Source organism: Trachypithecus francoisi, unplaced genomic scaffold, assembly GCF_009764315.1.
Source record: "Trachypithecus francoisi isolate TF-2019V2 unplaced genomic scaffold, Tfra_2.0 Lachesis_group6, whole genome shotgun sequence".
NCBI lineage: Eukaryota > Metazoa > Chordata > Mammalia > Primates > Cercopithecidae > Trachypithecus > Trachypithecus francoisi.
In genome coordinates this window covers 8293288-8313027 of record NW_022681471.1, presented here as the reverse complement: position 1 = coordinate 8313027, position 19740 = coordinate 8293288, and the positions used below count along the sequence as shown (strand labels likewise).

Here is a 19740-nt window from a genome sequence, read left to right as displayed (position 1 = left end):
TCCATAACAGCTTATCAAAATGAATCAGTTTGCATATACTGTTCTTCTTGAAGTTCCAAGCAGAATAGAACAAGTGGTGTCACTTTATAATACGGAAGCCTTTGATCTTCTGAAGACAGGCAATTCCATGGAAATTCTAAGTCGGCTGTGGGAACTTCTGAATTGCTCATTTTCCCAATCCCTAGCTTTAAGTGATAAACATAGAAATAGATCCAGGGAATGTTCTGGGGTGTGAAGGCACATTAGTGACTTGCCAGTGTCTTTACCTCACCCTCTGCAACCATGCAGGGATAATCTACTTTAAAGTCTAGAAGGTGAAGCCAGGCACGGTGGCTCACACCTGTAATCCCAGCACTTTGGGAGGCTGGAGCGGGTGGATCACCTCAGGTCAGGAGTTCAAGATCAGCCTGGGAACATGGCGAAACCCCGTCTCTACCAAAAATACAAAAATTAGCCAGGCGTGGTAGCCGAGCGCCTGTAATCCCAGCTACCTGGGAGGCTGAAGCAGGAGAATCGCTTGAACCCGGGAGGTAGGGGTCACAGTAAGCCGAGATTGCGCCACTGCACTCCATCCTGGGTGACAGAACAAGACTCCTATCTCAAAAAAAAAAAAAAAAAAAAAGTCTAGAAGGTGGCATGTTGTAGTAGTTAAGAGCAGGGAATTTGGTGGCAGGCAATTTTGGTTTTAGATCCTGGCTCTGCCATTTAATAGCTGTGTGATCTAGAGCGAGTTACTTCAAGGATCTGAGACTGACTTTCTGCATCAGTAAAATGGAGATGATAATAGTACAAAACTTATTTAGAGCTGTTGTGAGAATTGAATGTATGTAAAGAGCCTATGCGCTTTAGTGCTCAACCGATATTAACTATTTTTATTAGTTAGCCCTCAACAGCTGGGAGGGAAGAGAATAGTAGCAGGTTGTTTTAGATGAGAACCATTACAGAGCACTGTGCAGATAAGAGTAATGGAGCTACAAAGATAAATAGAAACAGTGATTCAAAGCATAGCTCTGACATCATAGAGTCTAGTTTCAGATTCCAGGTCCTCCAGCTCTACATGACCTTAGATGAGTAAGTTACCTCTCAATGCTTCACTTTAAAGCATGGGGATCATATTAATTGCAATTTCACAGGGTTGTTTAGAAAGATTAGTGATGTGATGCTTATAAAGTAGAGACAAGGATTGCCCCAATCTTGTGTGCCTGTTATAATTAACTATCCTAAGTAGTCTCTTGTTATTTCACCCTCCTTCACCCCTGGGAACAACTGTGATGTCCTAGACAGTCAGACCTCATGGGTTGAGCTTCACTGAGTTGGAATTAGTGCAAATGTGTTTGTAAATTTGTGTCTTCCTTTGCACTGTCTTTGAAGTATAGGTCTGGGTCTGCCCACAAGCCAAAAGTGTTACACATATATGATTAATTTATCAAAGGTATCAAAGTAATTAATTGGGGAAAATGACCTTTTCAACCAATACTGCTATACCCACTGTATACCTATACGGGAAAAAAGCCAACACTAACTTTTAACTTATGTCATATATAAAAATCAGCTCAAAATAGATAATAAATGTGCATAGATTCTAAACGGACCTAAATGTAAAACCTCAAACTCTGAAACATCTACAAGAAAGTGTAAAAGAAAATATTTGTGGCCGGGCATGGTGGCCCACACCTGTAATCCCAGCACTTTGGGAGGCCGAGGCGGGCGGATCACCTGAGGTCAGGAGTTTGAAACCAGCCTGGCCAACATGGCGAAACCCCGTCTCTACTAAAAAATACAAAAAATTAGCGAAGTGTGCTGGTGGGTGCCTGTAATCCCAGCTACTTGGGAGGCTGAGGCAGGACAATCGCTTGAACCTGGGAGGCGGAGGTTGCAGTGAATCAAGATCACATCATTGCACTCCAGCCTGGGCAACAGAGAGAGACTCCGTCACAAAAATAAAAATAAACAAATAAATATAAATATTTGTGACTTTAGGATAGGCAAAAGTTTTGTATACAGAACACAATAAACACAAACATTAAAAAAATGATACATTTGATGTCAAAATTAAAAATGTTTGCCATTTGAAAGATACGGTCAAGAAAATGGGAAAGGAAGCCTTGGACTGGAGAAACTATTTACACCACTTCTATCAAAGTACTTGTATCCTCAACATATAAATCCCGCTTACAATTCATTAACAAGAAAATGACCAGTGCAAATCGACAAAAGATTTAAACCAAGACTTCACAAAAGAATAAAAGGAATGATGTGACCACAACTGAATTGAAAAGGGACATTGTCTGGGCTCCATAACATGCTGCTAGTTATGCTGTCAGTTGAGGGCATGAGCAGGGACAGAGGGCAGCCCTGTTTCTTACCCCTGTCTCTTACCATACATTTCTCCATTTTATCCTTTACTTTTGCTTCTCCTTACTCCATTTTTCCATGACAAAAAGGCTATGGAGGGCTCAAGCCCGGTGGCCTTTGTTCCAAAGCCATACAGCTAGTCCTAGGCAGAACCAGAAGCCAATGCTAGTCTTCCTGGTTCCGTGGATGCAGGCTCCTTCACTAGACCATGCAAACTGACTAATGAGAGTGTGAAATTGGGTGCCTTGGACCTAGTCAGATTTCTTTCTTCCCACTTTCAGATCCAAGTTGTATGGTACTTTGGAACTGGAAGCACAACAGAAGCAGAACCACATTTACATTTGAGATTTGTTTTGTCTGGGCTCCATAAGCAGCAGATGTACAGTGTCATTTGCTGAGATCTCGTAGGTGTTTCTATTCCACCTTGAGCAGCAGTATTATACCTCAGCAGTTTGAACAAAGCTGGGTAATCACCATTGGCTTTTGGCTTCCAGAATCAAAGTCTACCTTTATATCACTGTAATACAATTATGCTCTCAAGTTGACGCTCCCGGCTACTTGAAAAGTTTTGTGAAAGTTCTTCCTCTCATCAGTCTGAAAAACAAATTGTGTCCCCCAGGAACTATCTGGAATCATCTGCCACTAACTAGCTGTGTGACCTTGGGCAGTCACATCCCTCTCTGGGCTTTGGTTTCCTCATGAGTAAAACTGGGGATTAAACTAGTTAATCTCTGAGGGCTTTGATATTTTCTACATTCTCCAGTTCCACAATTCTAAGTCAGCCTTAATATTGAAATGCTGCCAACATATATTTAGATGTTTTTTTTTTTTGCTGTTAATTTGCAGTCTCTGGGATTCCTCTGCCTTGTTTATAGTTCTCTCTGAGCTGCCTTGCTGGTTTGAGTTTAAGATGCTATGTCTCATGCATAATTTGCCTGCTTACAATTTTGTTGTTCCCTGTGGATGGTGTCATATTTCAAAGGTGAGGGCGAGTGTATTCAGTACAGCAGCAGAGCCACAGAGCCATCCCTTCCTGACACTAAAGTCACGTGTTTCTCCAGTTCCTCATCCTCTGCCCCTCTTCCACTTTGTTTCATTGCTACATTTGGGTTTTATGATTACATCTGCAATAGCAGGCACAGATGTTTTTCTCACTCAATTGTATGGTTAATGGTAAAATGAATTTTTCCAGCAGATGCTCGCATGTGAGTGCTATCTTTTTCTCTCCTGACATATTTTCTACACAAACAGCAGATTGTGTGTCTGGTGTGCCTTGAGCCTAGCAAGAAAAGAATTCAAGCTGAATAACACTGGGCTGATTTTCAAGCTCCTAAAAAAATAATGTGGCCATTAAGTTTGACAAACTCTTCACAGCAGTCCTGCAGCTCTGATCAAGACCTGCAACTCCAGCCTTTGCCAGTTGTACTTGAGAAGGCTGAGAGCAAACATGTATCCTTAAAAGGGCCACGATATGAAGATAAAACAATATCAATTTTAGAAGAGCTGGACTCAATTACTCTGTTACTTTGAATTCTGAAACCCAAGGCATGTAATTTAACCTCTGTTTCCTCATCTATGAGGCGAAGTGATAATACAAAGCTGCTGAGGATCATTGAGATAACTGCAAAGTAGCAGAGGTCCCTGCTTAAATCGAATCCATTTCCACTACTGAGTAAAAATGGCTAATTGGAGCTGATTGGCTAGAAGTCCATTTGCATGAGGGACTGAGAAGCCTCCAGGTAACAAGGCAGAACTGTGGAAAGATTAGGAGCTTGGTGTGGGGTTTCCCAACTTTGGCACTATTTAAATTATTGAAATGATTATATTAAATACACGTATACACATACATAAACAAATATGTGGCCGGAATAAAAAATAAGAAATAAATTGAAAACAAATTTCAAAAAGCTGAAGAAAAAGATATTTTGGGCCAGATAATCATTTCACGTGGACCCCTGCCCTGTGCACTGCAGAATGCTTAACAGCAGTCCTGGCCTCTACCCACTAGATGGCAGTAGTTCATCCCTCCACTTGTGCCAACTAAAAATGTCTCCAGATATTGCCAAACGTGCCTAGGGAGGGTCGAGTGTGAGGGATAGCCTCCAATTAAGAGGTACTACCTCAGAAGCACTGAATGTTGGCTTTACATTTTAGTTCTACTACTTACCCAAGGTCATGCAGCTAGTAACCATTTGTGCCTCAATGTCTTCATCTGTAAAATGAGAATCCTAGCTAAATTGTAGAAAGGATGGTTGAGAGGATGAAAGTGATGGGTGGATATAAACTTTGATACTCCCTCCTTACTACCATAGGGCCTTTGCTTATTCCTTTACCCTTGTTTAAAATACACTGTTTCTCACACCCCATCTTTCTGTCTAGTTAACTTCAACTCATTCTTTAGATCTCAGCTCAAGCATCATTTTCTCAAGGGAGCCTTCCCTGATCCCTCAGACTGTATCAGAGTCCAAGACCCTCATAGCACTTGTTTATATTATCCACTATAACACTCAGGTGACCATTTCAATTACGTTAGTTGGGCTGCTAGACTGTAAGCTTTATGAGGAGAGGTGCTATTTCTGGCTTGCTCACTGTTGTCTTGTCAGAGGTCAGGGCAGTTCCTGGAAGAGAAAAGCCGTCACTGAAAACTTATTGAAGGAAAGGAGGAGGGAAGAAGTGAAGAACTCAACACCAAGTTGCAAATATCATTCTAATTTAATTCCCCTAAGGAAGAGATCTAGACTGCTAACCTTAGCCCAGTGAAAGAAATACAGTGGCATCTGGGGAATGGTGTTGAGGACAGTCTGTCAGTGACAGGGATTCGGTGGGCCCAATGCATGGCTCTGTTCTTTTCACCTGACTTTGCAATTAACCGAGTCAGACAGATGGAGATCAACACTAGCATCTTTATTACTAAACACAGCTGGTTTTGGAGAATATGTTTCAACTGTGCAGGGAAAAGTGACCCTCCTAATTCTACATCCCACAATTAGCTAGACTTGCCTAGTCATAAGCACCACTGAACAAATGTGGTATATCTCCTCCAACGAAGACCTGCAGCTGAGAAACTCATGGTGTGCAGAACTAAGACGATGTGCTTCCTCACTGTAGGCTTATCCTAAAAAGAGAAGTAACATGTGTTGAACTAAATGAAGACTTGCCTCCTCCTGTGGAGAAAGGCTGTGCGTATTGCTCTAGCATAGGTTCTTCTGTTTAGGAACATGATGCCAAGGGAAAGAATGTTGCTCTACCCCCTCATAACAGACTTATGCCTGGGTCCAAAGAAAATAGAGAATTGTGAGCACAATATCTGACATAGATATTTCACTAAATAACCTGTACTATGTTGAGACCAAGATGATTTGCTCTGGGGCTTTGATTATGGTACCAAAAGATAAAGAGATGATCACACTCATTTTGTCACAGAACTCTGCAGATTTGCACCTTGAGGGCTCCAGTTCATTTATCTCAGGAACAATTTTTGAGGGAAAAGGCAGCCCTTGTGAAAATGCACGTGGAGCCACCAAAGATGGGCATGTACAGTGAGCAAAGTGGTATTCTTTGCAGGGCTTCCAGATCAGGAGAAGAGGCCATCCTTAGTTGGCAGTTTGTAGAGGCTGCTACTATAAAGACCCATGAAATGGTGAATGCACCCATGTTTTATACTCTGGTCTATGTAATTCAGGAAAATTTGTATATAAATACAAAAGCTTTATAAAGTAAAAGTCTTTTCAAATTTAAAGGGCTATTAAAATTTTCCCGTTCGTGGTTTTCTTTGTTGTATTTCAAACCTCATGTACTTTTAGGGACCTCAGGTGTTCATAGTATTTTGTTGCCCATTTTCTGTGTAGTGGCTACTTTTCAGGATCAAGACAGATGGGTAACTTGGTATGGTAGCTTGGGGACAAAAATAGAATGATCCATGCCGGTATCTTTGGAGTGAAGCCTTGGTAGTCCTGTACAGGTTGATACGTGAAAATAGTAATTCATTTATTCATTAAACCTTGACTTACTACTTAGCATGTGAGAGGCTTGCTTTCTCCAACTGTCAGTTGGGAATAATACCAGTATCCCCTCCTTGCATTCATTATGTGATTTAAATCCACATAACTGTGTCAAGCACATTTTCATTTTCCCTGTCATAACACTTATCAGTACCTTTATATTTTACAATATATTTCTTTGTATATGGGCTGTCTTCCCTACCAGAATGTGAGCTCTGAGGAAAGGGACTTGGTCTTATAAATTTCTGAATCTCCAGAGTCTATAACAGTGGAGGTGCTCAATAATTATTGGTTGAATGAATTAATGAATACTTAATAAATAATATTGGCCCTAAACTCCAGACTAATGCTTATCATATTCTAATCTTCATTTCTAATCTTTCTGCTTGAATGACCAATAGCTACCTTAACCTAATGTCCAAACCCCAACTCTCCATTTCCACTGCATTCCCATTTCCCCAGTGACAAACAGGCTATTCTTTGTATCCTTCATTCTATTATAGTAAATGGCAGCTCTATCTTTCAAGTTGCTCCAGTCAACAACTTTGAAATCATCCTTAGGTCCTCTCTTTCTCTCATGACTCATTTCCAATTTGTTAGCAAATTCTGTTTCCTCTATGTTCAAAATATATCTAGAACACCACTCTTTCTTAGCGCTTCCACTGCTACCCATCTATTCTAACTCAGCATCATTTCTACTCCACGACACCATCATCTCTTGACTAGAAAATTGTTTCCACCATCATCACCCAATTATTTTTCCATAGTATGCATTTACTTTTTAAAACACAAATATGACCACAGCCTGTTTCTGCTCAAATGTTCTGAAAACCTCCCAGACTGCTGTACTTAATATATCACCCCCGCACTTTATTCTCTTATCCTAGTCAACTTGTCATAATATGAATCACTGCTTGATATTATATCATTTGTTTAGTTATCTATCATTACCCAGTAGAATATAAACTCCAAAGGGTTTTTGTATTTTTATTTAAATATTCTCACTGCTAGAACAGCCATGGCAACAATGACAACTGATGTTTTTCATGTCTGTGACTTCGTGTCTGTGTGAATGTGTGGCTGTTTCAGTGTGAGATTATATGTAATTGTGAGTGTATGTGATTATGTGAGTATATGTAGGAGTGTATGTTTGAAAGTATGTATGTGTGAGAATGTGACTGTGTGAATGTGAAAGTGTGTGAGAGTTTTCGTGTTAGATAGCATGTAAGAGAATTTGTGAGTGAGTGTATTTGAGCATAGGAATGTGTACGAGTGTGTGACCTGTGAAAATGTGTGTGATTGAATGTGTGTGTGTTATTGTGTTTTTCAGCATGTGTAAGAGATATGAGAGTGTGATGCTGTGTGTGTTTATAAGTGTGTGAAGGTATTTACAAATGTATATGAGTGTTTACAAGTGATATAGTTTGGCTGTGTCCCCACCCAAATGTCATCTTGAACTGTAATTCCCATAATCCCCATGTGTCATGGAAGGGACACAGTGGGAAGTGATTGGATCATGATGGCAATTTCCCCCATGCTATTCTCATGATAGTAAGTTCTCGTGAGATCTGATGGTTTTATAAGTATCTGGCACGTCTCCTGCTTGCACTCATTCTCTCTCCTGCTGCCCTGTGAAGAGGTGCCTTCCACCATGATTGTAAGTTTCCTGATGTCTCCCCAGCCATGTAGAACTGCGAGCAAATTAAACTTCCTTTCTTTATAAATTACCCAGTCTCAGGCAGCTTTTCATAGCAGTGTGCGAATGGACTAATACAGTAAATTGTCACTAAGGTAATAGGGTGCTGCTATAAGGATACCTGAAAACGTGGAAGCAACTTTAGAACTGGGTAACAGGCAGAGGTTGGAACAGTTTGGAGGGCTCAGAAGACAGGAATATGTGGAAAAGAATGGAACTTCCTAGAGACTTGTGGAATGGCTTTGACCAAAATACTGATAGTGATATAGAAGATGAAGTCCAGGCTTAGGTGGTCTCAGATGGAGATAATGAACTTCTTGGGAATTGAAACAGAGGTCACTCATGCTATGCTTTATCGAAGAGACTGGGGGCATTTCGCTCTTGCCCTGGAGATCTGTGAAACTCTGAACTTGAGAGAGATGACTTAAAGTATCTGGTGGAAGAAATTTCTGAACAGCAAAGAGTTCAAGAGGTGACAGTGCATAAACATTTGGAAAATTTGCAGCCTGACGATGGGGTAGAAAAGAAAATCCCATTTTCTGGGGAGAATTCATCCCAGCTGCAGAAATTTGCATTAGTAACAAGTAGCCAAATGCTAATCACCAAGATGATGAGGAAAACGTATCTAGGGCATGTCAGAGACCTTCACAACAGCCCCTCCCATCACAAGCCTGGAACTCTACTTGAGTTCTGTATCTCATTACCTCTCCCTCTTTTCTTTTTTTTTTTTTTTTTGAGACAGAGTCTTGATCTGTCTCCAGGCTGGAGTGCAATGGCGCAATCTTGGCTCACGGCAACCTCCGACTCTCTGGTTCAAGGGATTCTCCTGCCTCAGCCTCCCTAGTAGCTGGGATTACAGGCACATGCCACTATGCCCAGCTAGTTTTTGTATTTTTAGTAGAGATGGGGTTTCACCATATTGGCCAGGATTGTCTCGATCTCCTGACCTCATGATCTGCCCACCTTGGCCTCCCAAAGTGCTGGGATTACAGGCGTGAGCCACCACTCCCGGCCTACCTCTCTCCTTTCAAGGGCTGAAAGTGATTTAGATTATTTTCCCTGCCCAAATCTCATGTTGAATTATAATCCCCGGTGTTTGAGGTAGGGCCTGGTGGGAGGTGATTGGGTCATGGGGGTGGACTTCCCCTTTCGCTGCTGTTCTTGCGATAGAGTTCTCATGAGATCTAGTTGTTTAAAAGTGTGCGGCACCACCCCCAACCCTGCTCCTGTCATTTAAGATGTGCCTGCTTCCCTGTCGCCTTCCACCATGATTGTAAGTTTCCTGAGGACTCCACAGTGATGTTTCTGGTACAGCCTGCTGTGAGTCAATTAAACCTGTTTTCTTTATAAATTACCCAGTCTCAGGTATTTCTTTATAGCAGTGCAAGAATAGACTAATACAAGTACCTACCATGTATTTCCTTCTTTCTTGAATCATTACTAGGTCAGCATATAAATATGCTGTGATAGTTTTCATCTTAAAACTGACCACAGAATTTCTTGATATCTGAAATACTCTAGAAACCTCCTCATTTCTTGGTTTCCCTTCACAGGAAAATACATTAAAAGAGTTGTGTATACTCACTTTAATTCCTGACCTTCCGTTATGTTATCAACATTTTATATCAGACTGTTATGCTCGCCACTCAACTGAGACACTCTTAAGATTACTGTGACCTAAAACTTACAAAAACCAAGAGTCAATTTTTTATCCTCAGTGACTTGACCTCTTAGCTGGTTGCTTACTCCTTGCATGTCCAAGGACATATGGAATCATGATCGACCCCTTGGTCAGCCCTTGGAAATGTGACTCTTAGAATATAATTGATGTCAGTGATTGAGGGTTTCATTATGTTCACCTGGAGCTATGGACCATTCCATATCAGTTTCTCAGGTTGCTTTGCACAAACACCAAGATTGATCATGTGCACCTGGTTCCATTGTTGGACTCTCATGTTTCTACTGCTATGGATGATATGCCTTTCTAATCAACTCTCAATAAAAGCCTTGGACCCAAAGATTCAAATGGGCTTCCCTGGTCCGATCTATCCCACAACAGTTCTTATAGTTGACTGCTAGAAATAAAGCATGCTCTGTGTGGCCCCAGATGGGGAAGGACTTGGAAAACTATGTTTAGCCTCTCTGTACTGTGCCCAATGCAAATATGTTCCTGTTGCTTTTGTGCTTTATCCTGTGCTGTAATAAATTTTAGCCATTAAAATAATCTGCTACTGAGTCAGGTGAGTCCTTGTAGCGAATCTGCAAATTTGAAAGTTGTCTTAAGGCCACTGAAACACTTTACCTTCAAAATATACCCAGGACGTAGCCACTTCATACCTTCTTTGCAGCTCCCGCTCTGGTTCAAACAATCATAATCTCGCATCTGGGATAATGTAATTATGGTTTTACCAGTACTACTGAAAGAGATCAAATGAAATCCACAGGCAGACAGCCCGGGCGGCGCCTTGAGCCTAGTTAGAAGTTGACCCTACAGGCAGACAGCCCGGGCGGCGCCTTGAGCCTAGTTAAAAGTTGGCGCCGGACCTAACCGATAATGTTATCTATAGATTTCAGATGTTGTATAGACAAGCAATGTGAAAGTCCCTGTCTTGTTCTTTTTCTGTTCTAATTACTAGTGCTTGCCATATATCTCTCAACTTCCTGAGCCCAGTATAAACATATCCCACCATATGTCTCCCCTCCATATATCCCTCAACTTCCTGGCTCATCCCACCATATGTCTCCCCACCATATATCTTTCAATTCAAAGACTACCATATATCTCAACTTTAGAAAGACACCACCTGGAAAATCCCCGATAAGAACACAGCCGTTTGTGAGAGCGCGGGAACCAATAAAAAAACTGCTAAATGTATAAACTTAAAATGTTAACCAATTGTAATGCTGTAACCTAGAGAATTCCCTCGTTCCTCTGCAACTTTACAAGTCCTGTTTACATTAGGCTATAAAAGGCAAGCGCACGCATTGTTCAGGGCCCTCCTGTATGTTGTAGAACGGAGGGACCAAGTTTGAACTTGCATTAAAGATCCTTGCCGCTTGGCTTTGACTCTGGACTCTGGTGGTCTTTTTCGGGGAACAAACGGTCTGGGCATAACACTACCCTATAGTTAGTTTTCTAAATAGCTGACAGAGTGATAAAAATATAAATCTCAGTATTGTCTCTTTTATATCTGTGAAAAATGACATTGGAATGTGGATGGGGATTGTGCTGAATCTGTAGATCCCTTTGGACAGTATGAATATTTCAATAATATAATTCTTTGGTGAAAGGAAAATATCTTGGGCCTCCAAAATCACTAAGGAAAACTCAGGTTGGAAACTGCTTAGGGTCAACCTGCCTCCTATTCTACTCAAAGTCACCCCTCAGCTCACTGAGATAGATGTATAATTGATTGCCTCCCTTGGGGAGGCTAAACAGAAACTCAAAAGAATGTAACCATTTGTGTATCCCTTATATCTGTGACCTGGAAGCTTCCTCCCCGGCTTCCAGTCTTCCTGCCTTTGCTTCAAGTTGTCCTGCCTTTCCAGACTGAATCAATGTACTTCTTAATATATTGACTGATGACTCATGTCTCCCTAAAAGGTATAAAACCAACCTGTGCCCTGACCACCTTGGGCACATGTCCTCAGGACTTCCTGAGGCTGTGTCACAGGCGCGTCCTCAACCTTGGCAAAATAAACTTTCCAAATTAACTGAGATCTGTCTAAGATTTTCCGGATTCACACTTCCAAGCCATTTATTTTGTGTCTTCTTCAATTTCTTTCATCAATGTTTTATAGTTTTCAATGTACAGATCGTTCACCTCCCTGGTTAAATTTATTCCTGTGCATTTTATTTTTTGGTGCTATTATAAATGAGATTGATTTCTTAATTTATTTTTCAAATAGTTTGTTGTTAGTACAAAGAGATGCAACTGAAATTTGCATGTTGATTTTGTATCTTGCAACATTAGTAGATTTGTTTATTAGTTTTAAAAGTCCTTACGTGGAGTCTTTAGGGTTTTTTTAATATAAGGTCATGTGATCTGCAAACAGAGACAAAATAGAATGGCTACTATCAAAGAGACAACAGATAACAAGTGTTAGTGAGAATGTGGAGAAGAGGAAACCTTTGAACACTATTGGTAGAAATGATTTGTTCAGCCATTATGGAAAACAGTATGAAAATTTCTCAAAAAACTAAAACTACCATGTGATCCAGCAATCCTAACTGTAGGTATATGTCCAAAGAAATTGAAATAAGTAAGTCAAAAAGATATCTGCACACTCATGTACATTGCAGCACTTATTAAAAATAGCCAAGATACAGAATCAACCTAGATGTCCATCCATGGATGAATGGATAAAGAAAATGTGGCATATATACATATATATATATATATATATATATGTTTCATACCTTACATTTATACAATACATTTATACTATATATGTGTGTTGTGTATATATATATATCTCTCTCAAAGAAGCAAAGAGGCAAAAAAGCAAAAGCAAAGAGCACAATGCTATATATATAACATATGCCCCACAGTAGCCACTGGAGAAACATAAGTGAATAGGCCGGGCGCGGTGGCTCAAGCCTGTAATCCCAGCACTTTGGGAGGCCGAGACGGGCGGATCACGAGGTCAGGAGATCGAGACCATCCTGGCTAACATGGTGAAACCCCGTCTCTACTAAAAATACAAAAAACTAGCCGGGCGAGGTGGCGGGCGCCTGTAGTCCCAGCTACTTGGGAGGCTGAGGCAGGAGAATGGCGTGAACCTGGGAGGCGGAGCTTGCAGTGAGCCGAGATTGCGCCACTGCACTCCAGCCTGGGCAACAGAGCGAGACTCCGCCTCAAAAAAAAAAAAAAAAAAAAAAGAAACATAAGTGAATAATATTCCATATGGAGTGGAATATTATTTAGCCCTAAAAAATAAGTAAATCTTATCATTAGAGTCAACATGAATGAACTGGAGGACATTATGCCAAGTGAAATAAGCGAGGCACAGAAAGACAAATACTGTATCATCTCACTCATATGTGGATTCTGTTAAAAAGGTGAACTCAAAGAAGCAAAGAGGACAATGCCGGTTACTAGGGGCTGGGATATGGGGGAAAATAGGGAGATATTAGTCAAAAGGTACAGAGTTTCAATTATGCAGAATGAGTCAGTTCTGGAAATCTAATGTACATCATGGTGACTATAATCAATAATACTATATTGTATACTTAAAATTAGCTAAGAAAATACATTTTAAATCTTCTCACCACAAAAAAGGTAACTATGTGAGGTGATGGACATGCTAATTAACTTGACTATGGTAATCATTTCACAATATATACATTTATAAAAACATGTTTCATACCTTACATTTATATAATTTTTATTTGCCAATTATATCTCAATAAAGCTAGAAGAAATAAATATTGGGTTTTCAACAAGAAAGTAAATCTTATTTTATCACTACTCTATTCGACACCTTCTAGTGACTGTCCACTGTATACAGAATAAAAATTACCCTCTTAGTCTAGCTTACAAGGTCAAAAATTATCCGGTCTCCTCCTGCCACTTCTCTGAACTCATTTCTTTTTTTTTTTTTTTGAGACAGAGTCTCGCAGTCGCCCAGGCTGGAGTGCAGTGGCCGGGTCTCAGCTCACTGCAAGTTCCGCCTCCCGGGTTTACGCCATTCTCCTGCCTCAGCCTCCCGAGCAGCTGGGACTACAGGCGCCCGCCAACTCGCCCGGCTAGTTTTTTGTATTTTTTAGTAGAGACGGGGTTTCACCGTGTTAGCCAGGATGGTCTCAATCTCCTGACCTCATGATCCGCCCGTCTCGGCCTCCCAAAGTGCTGGGATTACAGGCTTGAGCCACCGCGCCCGGCCATATTCCCATTTCTTATCAATCATTTCCACCCTTGATCATTTTGCTCTTCTCTGTTCTTAGAACATCTCAAGTTTATTCTTCTGGAAGAGCTGTTCTTTCTGTCTGGAAAGCTCTTCATATTGATCTTTGCACGGCTGGCTCCCTCTGGCCATTCAGGTTTTGTTTTATATGTCACTTCCACAGAGTGGCCTTCCAGATCACCCTAGCTTTTAAAGCCATTTCCTCCCAATTACTTTTATCATACAGCCCTCTGTATTTTATTCATGACACTTATGGATATCTAAACTTATTTTGTATTTTGTTTGTTTCTAGAACACAGTCTTCTTGAGGGCAAAGACTTTGTCTTTTTTGTTTGCTGATGTTTCTCCAATGCCTAGAGCAGTTCCTGGCTTATAATAGCAGGCATTTCAGTAAATGTGTGGCTTGAATGAAGAAACTGAAAACAAGTTGCAACTTTTGAAGAAGTCCCTGTGGGGAGGTTTTTGTTTTTCTGAAATAGGCTGAAAAAACCTTTAAGTAGATGTTGTTAGCAGAAGGTCTAGGCTAAGGAATTCCCAGTACTGTGCAAACTTTATCATCTCTGTTATTCACTGTTGTGTATCCTATGTTCTTGAAATAGTGCCTGGCTTATCGCAGGTGCACAGTAAACATTTGCTGAATACATGAATGGTGCCTGACACAAAGTGTGAATTGAAAATATTTGGAGAGGCCGGGCGCGGTGGCTCAAGCCTGTAATCCCAGCACTTTGGGAGGCCGAGACGGGCGGATCACGAGGTCAGGAGATCGAGACCATCCTGGCTAACACGGTGAAACTCCGTCTCTACTAAAAATACAAAAAAAACTAGCTGGGCGAGGTGGCGGGCGCCTGTAGTCCCAGCTACTCAGGAGGCTGAGGCAGGAGAATGGCGTAAACCCGGGAGGCAGAGCTTGCAGTGAGCTGAGATCCGGCCACTGCACTCCAGTCCGGGCGACAGAGCGAGACTCCGCCTCAAAAAAAAAAAAAAAAAAAAGAAAATATTTGGAGAAAAAAATTAGAAATTACGACATGCCACAGATACCTGGGTGACTGGTTTACGTCTTTCCCCTTCCCATGTTCAAATTACTCCCCTTGATCGAGAATATTAGCTTATTTATTCAAATATATTATATTTATTGAAGACTTAATTTGTACAAGTGATATTGTAATATGACCGATTATCCAAATTAACTTACTGAAAGCATTACTAAACAGAACTTCTTGAATAGTTGAGTTCATCTTACATCTTTGTCAGTTGGGCAGTAAGAAAGCTGATGGAAGATCAGGATCATACTATACCATGCAGTGTATGCAGTAATAATGGTACAGACTGAACAATATTTTTGTCTACCCTTAATGCCCATGTCAACTGTTGGGATTTTAAGAAAATGTTTCTATGAAGTTCCATGTATTTTAAGAAATGTCACAAAAGGATTAACTGTGTTAGTCAAAGTGGTTTTCTCATGTGCAAGTCTCATAGCATTATTTGGATGCCTGCTTTTTGGATAAAACTTTAAATGTCAATTATCTTGGCTCAGAAAGGCAACTGATTTCAATTGTTTTTGGACAATGAAGAGCTTTGCAATGTGTAGGACACTGAGGGGTGCTATAACGAGCCTCCATGCACATATATCCATTTAACCCAATGAGGTAAATTCCTACAAGTGCAATAGCTGCATCAAAGTTTATGCATTCTTAAAATGTTCATACTCATTGCCAAATTACTTTCCAAAATGGTTAGAGCAAATCTATATTCCCGCCAAATATCTGTGAAATATTGCTGTTGTCTCATTTCTCTTCTAGAAGTAGATATCCTCACACTTTAACCTTCTAAATTTTCCATAAAATTTTTCAAAATATTATATCTTTTCGATAATTCAATTTTTATTTCCTTGACAATTATTGAAGTTGCACATATTTTCATATGATTATTATTTTAATTATGTGAATAATGTGTTTACATTTTTGCCCATTTTAAATTTTATTAATCATATTTTGTATAATAAATTACTAATTATTGATTTGAAGGATTTTGTTGTGTATTAGAGATGTAAATGTTTTATCTCTGTTTTATATTTTAAAAATGTATTCTCCTGGGTTTTGTCATTTTAGTGTATTTGTAAAACCTTTTGGTGTATAGGAGATTTTAATATTTACATGATTAAAGTGATCAAATTTATCCCTTCTTGATTTTTTATCCTGATAGGATATGTATACTCAGACTGAATTTACAAAATATTGTCCTATATTTCCTCGTATGATATCCATTTCACCTCATTTCATTTTTTAAACTATGTGATTCCATTTAGATTAAGTTCAGATAATCATTCAAAATATTTACAGGTAAGAACCCAAATTTTTTTCCAAGTGTGTATTCAATGGACCCAATTACATTGAATAATCCTTCATTCCCTCACCTCTTTGATATATTCATTTTAAAATAGTTCATCCCTCTGTATACTTGGAAGTATTTCTTGACTCTTTTTTCTATTCCACTAATTCATTTGTCTATTCTTTTGTCAATAGCATGCTCCTTTGATTACAGTGGCTTTAAAATGTAGTTTGCTATCTGACAGGTCAATTCCCTTCACAGTATTCTTTTTAAAAAATATCTGGGCGCTTCTTGTACATTTCTTCTGTCATCTAACTTTAAATGTATTTGTTATATTGCAAAAAATCCACTTGGATTTTGACTGAAACATTAATATATTAACTAATTATATAGCTGAGAATCGACATTGTCAACTATCAGTAAATAAATAAATCATAGCTTTTCAACCTTAGATTGCTATTCAAGTGGTAAACCATCTTAATTGCAACTCAAAACATGCAATTCATGATGTCTAATTCTGTGATTTGCTGCTCATGTGCTTTTTCTATCTATGGCCTTCAACATTTCATTAAAGATCAGCATTCACATGGATGTCTTGTGCTTCAGTGTCAACTGTTCTGGAGGGCACTTGCCTTATGCCTAGAGGTGACCACCAGAGCCCTCAAATATGATTTTTGTGAAAACCACATAGTCTCACCTTATCTTATGTCATATTAAATATATTATATATTTGAAAATTCAATCCAAACAATAGAAAATTAATTTATATTTTGAAATACATTACATCTTTATAGTATTTTCTTCCTTCCAAGGACAATGCTATGTCTGTTCATTTATTCAGGTATGGCTTCAATATGTTCTTTTATAATTTTTCATTATAAAATGTATTTCTTGGCCGGGCATGGTGGCTGATGCCTGTAATCCCACACTTTGGGAGGCCGAGGCGGGCGGATCACTTGAGGTTAGGTGTTCGAGATCAGCCTGGCCAACACGGTGAAACCCTGTCTCTACTAAAAATACAAAAATTAGTTGAGCGTGATAGCACACACCTGTAGTCCTAGCTACTCGGGAGGCTGAGGCAGGAGAATCACTTGAACCTGGGAGGCAGAGGTTGCAGTGAGCCAAGATCATGCCACTACACTCCAGCCTGGCAACAGAGCAAGACTCTATCTCCAAAAAAAAAAAAAAAAAATGTATTCTTGTTATTTTATTGTTTTTGTGGAAATTGGAAGTGTGATTTCTTTTTCTTTCCATTTCAAATTCTAATCGTATATTGTCAATTGTCAATATAAAACAAAACTAATTGTTTTTCTAGCCAACTTACTAAATTTTCTCACCATGATAGCTAATTCACTGGGTTACTTTGTGTTTTTCTAGGTATAAAATCATAATATTCTCAAATAATACTAATTTTGTCCCACATTCAAAACTGTATACCGCCCGCCTCGACCTCCCAAAGTGCTGGGATTACAGGAGTTTGAGACCAGCCTGGCCAACATGGTGAAACGCCGTCTCTACTAAAAAATACAAAAATTAGCCAGGCGTGGTGGCAGGTGCCTGTAATCCCAGCTACTCGGGAGGCTGAGGCAGGAGAATCACTTGAACCTGGAGGCAGAGGTTCCAGTGAGCTGAGATTGTGCCACTGCACTCCAGCCTGGGCGACAGAGCGAGACTCTCTTTCAAAAAAAATAATGTATACCACATATTTAATTTTCTATCTCATTGCATGAGCTATTGTGAGTAATAATTACAGAGAGAGAAAAATATTTCATATACTAATGCTTAACAGTTATACAGAAAACCTGAACACTATGTAGTCATTAACAATGAAATTTTGAAGAATATTTAATGACATGGAAATGTTCCTCATGTATTAAGTGAAAAAAGAGATTTGTTTTTGGAATATATCGATTTTAAAACACACACACACACACAGCCATATACATCATTCTCAGTGGAAGAAAAGGCTGGGTGAATACACGTCAATACACAAGCTATTATCACTGGATGATAGAATGTTCCCCTTTTTAATATTTTGAGGTAGTTTTCAAATTTCCAAGATAAGCATATATAACTCTTATGATCAGAATAAATGCTTTTATTGCGATATATAGAGATTTGCAGGGGAAGTGCTGCCAGACAGTGAGAGGGATCTTCTTAGTTGGTCTGTAGTGTCTACCCATTAAGTTTCAAAATATTAACTGCAAAGAGTTTTTTCATATAATGGCAGTTGCTCAACCTCCTGTCTTTATATTTCTATGACTCTAGTTGCTATCTTCGCAGATTTGTGGAATGCTGGCACTGCAACTCTCTTTAGTGCAAACTGGCTCTGGTAATGCTGTCTGCAAAACACATTTGCTGGAAAATATATGTGCAATATGGCTACTCTGTTGGATATAAGTAGGAGAAAGGAACAATTTCTGCTGAGTTCTGCCCAAAAGACTCTTCCCCTGTTACTTAGAGTCCCTATGCCCCCTCACCCCATAGATACTTTTCTGTTTTCCTGACCATCAGTCATCTCCTGAACTGACACAGTTACAGCTAAAACTTGTCCCCTTGTGGGTTTGCTGGTGCTTTACTCTATTTCATACAGGTTATAAAAGTGATTGTTCTGATACCTGAACGTTGAGTGTGAGCCCGGGGAGACGAACCCTTTAACTAAGATGAAGCTAATCAACTAACTGAATGAGCGAGAGGTCCAGCTTGGGGTGGTCGATAAGGTGTCCTGGCAATCTGAGTACAAGGACAGCGCCTGGATCTTCCTAGGAGGGCTTCCTTATGAACTGACTGAAGGCGACATCGTCTGTGTGTTCTCACAATATGGGAGATTGTCAACATTAATCTCATGCGGGACAAGAAGACTGGGAAATCCAAAGGATTCTGTTTCCTCTGCTATAAAGGCCAGAGGAGCACAATTCTGGCCATTGACAATTTTAATGGGATCAAGATGAAAGGAAGAACTATCTGAGTGGATCATGTGTCTAACTATAGGACTCCTAAAGACTCAGAAGAAACGGATGATGTGACCAAAAAGCTCCAGGAGAAGGGCTGTGGGGCGTACCCCCTCAGCAAGTTTGTCTGAGAGCTCTGAAAATCAAAACCAACAAAGAAGCACAAAAATGACAAAAAGGAAAAAAAAAAAAAAAAAGAAAGAAAAAGAGAAAACTGACCAGGAGGTACAGGCAGAGCAACCATCCTCTTTCGTCACCCAGAAGCAAGACAGTGAAAGAAAAGGATGAACCTGGCTCTGAGAAGCACCCAGAAGCAAGACAGTGAAAGAAAAGGATGACCCTGGCTCTGAGAAGCACAGCAGTAAGAACTCAGAGACAGCTCAGAAGTCAGAGCCCAGGGAGGGGCCAAAGCTCCCCAAGGCCGGGACTGCCTACTCTGGTGGAGCAGAGGACCTAGAGAGGGACCTGAAGAAAGAGAAACCCAAGCACGAGCACAAGTCCT

General features: G+C 40.0%; 1 pseudogene; it reads left to right on the top strand.

Moving 5' to 3' along the window:
• Positions 1–19482, top strand: part of LOC117078425 — a 60206-nt pseudogene extending 40724 nt beyond the window's left edge.
• The last annotated feature ends 258 nt before the right edge of the window (positions 19483–19740 follow it).